This window comes from Mandrillus leucophaeus, unplaced genomic scaffold (assembly GCF_000951045.1).
Source record: "Mandrillus leucophaeus isolate KB7577 unplaced genomic scaffold, Mleu.le_1.0 Scaffold350, whole genome shotgun sequence".
NCBI classification, from domain to species: domain Eukaryota; kingdom Metazoa; phylum Chordata; class Mammalia; order Primates; family Cercopithecidae; genus Mandrillus; species Mandrillus leucophaeus.
This window is the reverse complement of record NW_012103699.1, coordinates 679,806-688,425: the sequence shown is the minus strand read 5'-3', so window position 1 is coordinate 688,425 and position 8,620 is coordinate 679,806. Positions and strand designations below refer to the sequence as shown.

The following is an 8,620-nucleotide window of genomic DNA, read 5'->3' as shown; positions in this document are numbered from 1 at the left end:
ATAGAGTAAGATGGTGAGTTATTCCCCGCCATCTTGATTTTGAGTTATCTGTAGGACAGTCAGGTGTAGGATCAATGTGCACCTGGACAAGTGAGTGTGGAAAAGAGTGTAGAGGAAAGAGGCCAGGTAAGTAACCTCAGCAAGAGCATGGTAGACTATGGCGTAGATGGGGTAAGGAGATGAAGATGGAGCATGTAGGCCACTCCTAAGCTGGTGCAGTTAAATAAGAAGGAGGAGAGCAAGAGTCCTGCAGGCTCACGGAATACAGCCATCAAGTTTCTAGCACAAGGAAGGGATGGGTGATCCTCCGTTGATGTGAGGCTAAGGGTGCACATGGACAGGCCAGCCTCAAATCGGAAGAGGGGCTACTCTCAGCTCCTGGAGAGAAGAGAAAGACAAGCAGGAGAGGAGGTAATGAGGGAAGTAGGGACAAAGGGGGACAAGAAGTTGAGAACTGGGTTTTGTCCTCCCTTATGAAAATAGGCTTAATGAAAATTGCCTAGGTCATTTGGTTGTTTTTTAAATGACCAGGTAAAGTCTTTGTTTTGTTTTGTTTTGTTTTCTGGCCTGGTGCAGTAGCTCACACCTGTAATCCAAGCATTTTGAGAGGTTGATGCGGGTGGATCACTTGAGGTCAGGAGTTTGAGGCCAGCCTGGCTAACATGGTAAAACCCAGTTATCTACTAAAACTACAAAAAAAAATTAACATGGGATGGTAGTGCATGCCTGTAATTCCAGCTACTTAGGAGGCTGAGGCAGGAGAATCGCTTGAACTTGGGAGGTGGAGGTTGCAGTGAACCCAGATCACACCACTGCACTCCAGCCTGGGTGACAGAGTTTTTTCATCTCAAAAAAAAAATATTTTTTCTTTCTTTCTTTGAGACAGCGTCTGTGGCCCAGGCTGGAATGCAGTGGTGCGATCATAGCTCACTGCAGCCTCAAATTCCCAGGCTCAAGTAATCCTCCCACCTCAGCCTCCCAAGTAGCTGGGACTACAGGTGCGTACCACCACACCGAGCTAAGGTAAAAGCATCTTTACAGAAATAAACTAATTCTAAGTGTACTCTAATTATACCTCTCCATGTGATACATACATTTATTAATGATACAGCAAATGCCTTGGGGAGAAAAGATTCCCAGGATCTGGCAACACTGAATTATTTCACTGAGATTCCTCGAAACCACGAAAAAATAAGTTTCAGCTGATAAATACATGAAATGTCAAACACTGTGAAGACTTTGACTATCCCTACTTAGAATAATCAAAATCAACCGGGCGCAGTGGCTCATGCCTATAATCCCAACACTGTAGGAGGCCAAGATGGGCGGATCATGAGGTCAAGAGATCGAGAATATCGTGGCCAACATGGTGAAACCCCATTTCTACTACTAATACATACAAAAATACAAAAATTAGCCAGGCATGGTGGCATGTAGTCCCAGCTAGCTACTTGGGAGGCTGAGGCAGGAGAATCACTTGAACACAGGGGGCAGAGGTTGCAATGAGCCAAGATCATGCCACTGCACTCCAGCCTGGGTAGCTGAGCAAGACTCCGTCTCAAAAAAAAAAAAAAGAAGAAGAAGAAGAATCAAAATCTGTGAAAACATAACATAGATAGCTGCTCATCTGATTAAAAGGCTCTCTGAAGTTCTCATGTCCTATTCTTACAAACTCAAGAACCTGACACAAACTTCAACCTCCAAATAGAGAAGCAGCTCCACTGTACAGAGCCAAGTAAAAATGCCTTTGGTGGCTGGGCACAGCAGCTCACACCTGCAATCCCAGCACTTTGGGAAGCCAAGGGGGGAGGATCACTTGAGGCCAGGAGTTCAAGACCAGCCTGGGCAACATAGTGAGACTATCTCTACAAAAAAATGAAAAAGTGAAAAAAAATTGCCTTTGGAGACAGAAGTTTGAGAGCATTTTGAAGACTTTTATGTGCCGAGAAATTTCAAGCTTGAAAGATCAAAAGGCAAGAAGAAATAAATATATCTGGTATTTTGAAGGATCAAGGGATCAAACTGCTCATTTGACCAACTGGAGACTTACAAGAGCATTGGAATGTGGGTCGGATCCAATGTGGATAGAATTCAGCTCTGGGCTTTTAAACCCATTACCCACTGGGAACAGGATTCTGAAGGAAAATGGCAGGTGTGTGAATAGGTGTAGGGTCCACATGATAGGCCCTGTCTGGCAAACGCCCACTGGCATGCTACACCAAATGGAGAAAACAGACATGGGTTCCCTGTCTCATGGATCCCCCGAGTTTACACTGCAGGGCACATTGCAAAGGAATGAGAGCACCCACCACAAAGGGAATACCAGAGCTTGGGCCAGAGGGCAACACAGTAGCCCTCCCACTGCTTATGAAGGCCTGGGGCAAGAGAGAGGGCTAGAAGGAAGGAGGGGACAAGCATGTCCCCTGGTACCGATGACAGACTCGTCAGCCAGAGCCAAACCAAGCCCCTCAGTGAGTCACACAAACCGTGGAGTTTGAACTGAACATCTACAAGGAGCACGGAGGCTGTGCTTCTCCAGAGTCCCGCTTGCTGTGCCGGGAGCATTCCCGTGGTGCTGTCAGGGTGCCTGGGTGGGGCTTCACTCTGGGTTCCAGAAGCTACTGCTCAAATGCCACGTCCTCTCATCAGGACAACCGAAAGCTGGGGAGAGGAAAGGGAAGACTCCAGGGAACGTGACTCTGACTTCCCAGAAAGATGAAGCCACGGATGCCACCGCACCTGGCTGGGAGCCAAAAGGCATGACGTGGTGTGGGAGCGAATTACAGAAACTCTCGGGCAGGAGCTGAGGGCTTGCGTGTCCAAATGAGATACAGCCTCCTCTTCCTGATCCCGTTCTTTTCCTCTTCGAAAGGCGCTTTGTGCATTTTAAATTCAAAGGAAGGGTTTGGACAAAAGGGAGGCTGTTCCATCCAGAAAGCACGTACTTGTCAGGACAAGCCGTCTGCCAGGGCATCTGGCGGGGAAGGGTTGGGGGCCACGGGCTTACTTACCCGAAGTCCTCGGGCAGTGGCAGGGGCCCAGAGCACCTCCCCGCTGTGAATCAGAAGAAGGGCATTCCTCCACTGTTACCAGCTCCTCCATCTTCACCAAAACAAGCCGTGCCTTTCCCTTTCCCACGTTCCCGGGTCGAGAAGCAGGTGTGGTCCTTTGCAGCAAGTTGACATCAACGAAAAACACATTCCTTGGCCCTTCGATTCCTATTGACACATGCAGTTTCTGAGGCTGAGTTACACCTGACCTCTGGGTCAGTCCCTGTTTACTCATCCGCACAACCCACTCATGTATCAGATAATGACCCAGCCCTTGGATGTGACTCCTGCTCGGCCCCAGGAGGAGTGGGCAGGGTGTCAGGGAGACCTCCCTCCAGGGGCTCACGGGCTGCCCCGCACTGGTGATGGTACCCAGGAGGGCCTTTGCATGGTATCTATTCATGTAAAACATGCCCCTTCTGACCCCCGCTTCCTCTTCATTTACTTCCTTGCATTTATTCATTCATTCACAGGATAGATATTGGGTTCCCCTGGTGCCAGGCTCCACAGAAAGTCTTCAGGGGAGCCAGGTCCAGTGGCTCACACATGTAATCCCAGGGACACTAGAGGCTGAGGCAGAAGGATCCCTTGAGCCCAGGAGTTCAAGACCAACCTGGGTGATATAGTGAGACCCCATGTCTACAAAAAAAAAAGAAAAAAATGAGACAGGGTCTTACTCTGTTGCCAGGCTAGAATGCAGTGGTACGATCTCAGCTCATTGCAGACTCAATCTCCTGGGCTCAAATGATCCTCCCACCTCAGCCTCCACAGTGGCTGGCACTGCAGGTTCACACGATGACACCCAGCTAATTTTTGTATTAAAACAATTTTTTTAAATTAGCCAAGCATGGCGATGCACACCTGTAGTCTTTAGTTACTCAGGAGGCCGAAGCAGGGGGATCACTTAAGTCCAGAAGTTTGAGGCTGCAGTGAGCTATGACTGTGCCACTGCACTCCAGCCTGAATGACAGAGCAAGACTCCGACACTAAAATAAATAAATAAATCAGAAAAGAAAAGTGTGGAGGATGTAATAGTGAACCAAACCTGGCATGATTCCATCTCCCACATGACTTACCTTTGAGTAAGAGAAGACATCAGAAGCAAGCAAGCAAGCAAATAAATAGGCCAGATAGTTTCTGTGAATAGGAAGGGCTTCGGAGCACATCGAGACTAGGGGAGGGGCTAACTTAGTCCTCTCTGAGGAAGGGACACATCCTGAGGGATGAAGGGCAAGCACATTTCAGGCCCGGGCCCCTGAGGAGGGGAGCCCAAAAGGAAGCCGTGATGGGGGTTCGAACCGCCAGTGTGAAATGGAAGCCTCAGCCAGACGAGGCGTGTCCTCGCTCATCAGACACAAGCATGCTCTGGCCCAGAGCAGGATGGCCTCAGGCCTGGCCTCCACCCATGGGGCTTCCTCCTCTGAGGCAGAGAACTTTGAAAAGAAGTCAGCCACGTGGTTGCTTCTCACTCTCTCAGAAAAGCAGCAAATGTGGCTTGTGACACCAGGGAGAGAGGCCGTCTCGGTGAGGACACTCTGGTGGCTCACGATTGGCCTGATTTCCTCAGGTGACAGGAGAGGGTCAGAGGCCACTGATCCTCCAGTCACTGTCCTCCGGAGACCCTAGCCAGTATCAGTGGCCAGTCAGCTCCTGCCAGCGCCTCCTGGAAACTGCACCATTGCCCCACTCTTGGGCAAAACTCTTTTTCTCAGAAGGGGCTGATGCATGCACAGCCAGGGCCCTGGGTCTGGCTGCCCAGCTCATCTTCGCTTCCAGAAACTTTCCTTCTCCCTGCTGCATGGGACCGGCGCCAGGCCACATCGTGGCTTGGCTTGGGGGCAGCGTGCCTCCCTCCTGAATGTCGCAGCTCCGTGTGCTTCCCAAGGTGACGAATGACCTTGATTCATATTGGTGAAGTAATGGCCTTCCTCCTCAACCTTCTCATCCATTAGTCACGTTGCAACACGGCCCTGCATGGCACAGAATGCATTCCCAGGAGCCAGCTCAGGGCATTGCAAACACCTCCCAGGCTCGGCTTACCAAACTCACAGTCACACAATCAGCCCAGGTGCCCGGAACTGCCTTGGCCCGCTGCCACCAAAGTCCCCACAGCAGGGACTTGGGAAAGCGTGAGAGCAGAGGCCAAGGACTGGGGCTCAGGTCCAGGTCTCCCCTTGCTCTGTAACTTTGGGCAAATGACTTAACCTCTGTTGGCTTCTGCATCTATACACCGCCATTAAGGCCGTGAGCACTGGGGAAAAGCAAATGAGAAAGTAACTGCGGAAACACTTTGTAAGCTGTTATAAAGCACCAGAAAATGACAGTGGTTCAGTCCCACGGAAAAATTGATCACGTTGGGTGACCGCTGGGTCATTACCCAAGGAGTTTGTTTGTTTGCGTGTTTGTTTGTTTGTTGAGACAGGGTCTTGGTCTGTCACCCAGGCTGGAGTGCAGTGGCACAATCACGGTTCACTGAAGCCTCAGCCTTCTGGGCTCAGGTGATCCTCCCACCTCAGCCTCCTGAGTAGCTGCAACTGCAGGTGCATACCACCACACCTAGCTAATAACATTATTTTTGCACTTAATCTTAGCCAAAAGGCTGAGAAGTTATATAATTTTATCTTTTGTAGAGATGAGGTCTTATTGCACTGCCCAGGCTGGTCTCAAACTGCTGGGCTCAAGGGATCCTTCTGCCTCAGCCCTCCAAAGTGCTGGGATTACAGGCATGAGTCACCACGCCCAGACACCTAAAGATGGCTCATTTCTATGAGGAATAGAAATGATGTCCCTGAATCCATTTCTGGGACATGGAAAGACAAGCTCATAACACAGTGTTTTTAGTACAGGCTGAGTATGCTCCTCATTTAAATGCCTAGGGGGCTAGGCACAGTGGCTCATGCCTGCAATCCCAGCAATTTGGGAGGCCCAGGTGGGAGAATCACTTGAGGTCAGGAGTTCAAGACCAGCCTGGGCAACATGGCAAAACCCTGTCTCTACTAAAAATACAAAATTTCACTGGGCGTAGTGATGCATATCTGTAATCCCAGCTCCTCAGGTGGTTGAGGCACAAGAATCACTTGAACCCAGGAGGTGGGGGTTGCAGTGAGCTGAGATCGCGCCACTGCACTCCAGCCTGGGTGACGGTGCAAGACTCCATCTCAAAAAATAAATAAATAGCTTGGGAATCACAGTGTCTTGGAGTTTGCATTTTTTTGGATTTTGGAATATTTGCCTAATGTACCTATCAGTTGATCATCCCAAATTCAAAAATCCAAAATCCGTAATGCTCCAGTGAACATTTCCTTTGAGCATCAGGCTGATGCTCAAAAAGTTTCAAATTGTGGAGGATTTTGGGTTTTTGGTTTGGAACGCTTAACCTATATATCAGTAAGTAAACTTCCTGTGTAAAATCTAAGAAACAAACCCCATGCCACATTGTAAAGCATTGTAATACGATGCCAAGAAGTGTCCATAGGTGTATGTATAGTACGTCCTCTGCCCCAAAATCATTGCTTGGAGACTTGGGATTGGAACCTACATTGCATTAATGGCTGCTATTTGAGCCTGCGAGGAGATACAGTAGGTGGATTCAACAATGGGCTCAGACCCCTGTAGTCCCAGCTACTCGGGAGACTGAGGCAGGAGAATCGCTTGAATCCAGGAGGCGGAGGTTGCGGTGAGATGAGATCGCGCTACTGCACTCCAGCCTGGGTGACAAAGCAAGCCTCTGTCTTTTAAAAAAAACAGAAAACAAAACAAAACAAAACAAAACAAAAAAACGGTGGGCTCAGGCCACTATCACTGATGCAAGTAATCTTGTAGCTTCCAATGTATATACTTAAGGAAGAATTAGCGAGTTTTCGAAAACTGCATGCCAAGTTAGTGGCCAAAAAGAATCCCTGCCCTCCTGCCTAGTGGAACTGCCTTTGATGGACAGCTCTTGCTGCTCACATGGGCCCATCCTTTTCTGTCTTTCTCTCTGGTTTTTTTTTTTTTTTTTTGAGATAGAGTCTCACTCTGTCGCCCAGGCTAGAGTGCAATGGCACGATCTCGGCTCACTGCAACCTCCACCTCCCGGGTTCAAGTGATTCTCCTGCCTCAGCCTCCCGAACAGCTGGGATTATAGGCACCCGCCACCATGCCTGGCTAATTTTTGTATTTTTCATAGAGATGGGTTTCACAAAGTTGGCCAGGCTGGTCTCGAACTCCTGACCTCATGATCTGCCCACCTTGTCCTCCCAAAGTGTTGGGACTACAGGCATGAGCCATCGCACCCAGCCAATTGCTAAATTTTTACCATTCCATTTTATCAAACAAAAGAGAGGCAAGACTTGGATCTCTCTTCATCCACAGGTCGTTAAGATCAGGCTAATAATGGACAGGTGCAGTGGCTCACGCCTGGGTGACAAGAGGGAGACTCTGTCTCAAAAAATATATATATATGTGTGTGTGTGTGTGTGTGTGTGTGTGTGTGTGTGTGTATATATATATATCAGGCTAATAATGATGCTTAAGGGCAAATTACCAAGGATCTGGATGTGAATGGCAGGGGGCTGGGGGCTGGATAGGAAGGGACAGCAGGCCAGTTGGCAGGAGGGTGTTCACTGCCCTCCATGCACCAACCCTGGCTGGTCTCCTTTCCTTGATGGCGAAGCACCATTAGCAGGCCTCCTCTAGCTCTAGAAGCAGGAGTCTTGTCCTTGAAAATCATAGAGTTTAGGCTGGGCACGATGGCTTACACCTGTAATCCTAGCAGTTTGGGAGGCCAAGGTGGGTGGATTACCTGAGGTCAGGAGTTCAAGACCAGCCTGGCCAACATGGTGAAATCCCGTCTCTACTAGAAATACAAAAATTAGCCAGACGTGGTGGCTCGTGCCTGTAGTCTCAACTACTTGGGAGGCTGAGACACAAGAATCCCTGGAACCCAGGAGGTGGAGGCTGCAGTGAGCAAAGATCGCGCCACGGCACTCCAGCCTGGGCGACAGAATGAGACTCCATCTCAAACAAAAGAAAATCATGGAGTTTGAGCCCTGGGAGGCTTGGGCGAATTCAAAACCAAGCACAGGCCTGGCGTGTTGGCTCATGCCTGTAACCCCAGCACTTTGGGAGGCTGAGGTGGGTGGATCACTTGAGGTCAGGAGTTCAAGACCAGCCTGGCCAACATGGTGAGATCCCTTCTCTACCGAAAATACAAAAACCTAGCCAGGCATGGTGGTGCATGCCTGTAATACCAGCTACTCAGGAGGCTGAGGCAGGAGAATTGCTTGAACCTGGGAGGCAGAGATTGCAGTGAGTCGAGATCCTGCCACTACATTACAGCCTGGGTGACAGAGAGAGACTGTCTAAACAAAACAAAACAAAACAAAGAGTGCAGTTCATTCCTCTCCCTTTCTTCTCCACGATCTGAGAGGGAGAGTTGAAGAAACGCAGATGCCCAGGCTCCACTCACAGCCACTTAGAAGCAGGTCTTTCAAAACTGCCATCCCTAAGACCACCCTCTTCACTCCCCTCTACACATGGTCTTCCCCAGCCTTCCCCATCACAATCGAGAGCTCCGTCTTCCACCTCCA

At 49.4% G+C, this 8,620-nt stretch overlaps 1 long non-coding RNA gene across 1 annotated transcript; it reads right to left on the bottom strand.

The window, feature by feature from the left end:
- Window positions 1-2,423: 2,423 nt before the first annotated feature.
- On the bottom strand, window positions 2,424-4,546 carry LOC105546235. The gene is made up of 3 exons (XR_001007059.1): window positions 4,127-4,546; window positions 2,740-3,218; window positions 2,424-2,661 (listed from the first exon to the last, which is right to left on the bottom strand). It is a non-coding gene; the product is annotated as an uncharacterized LOC105546235 (long non-coding RNA).
- Window positions 4,547-8,620: the final 4,074 nt, after the last annotated feature.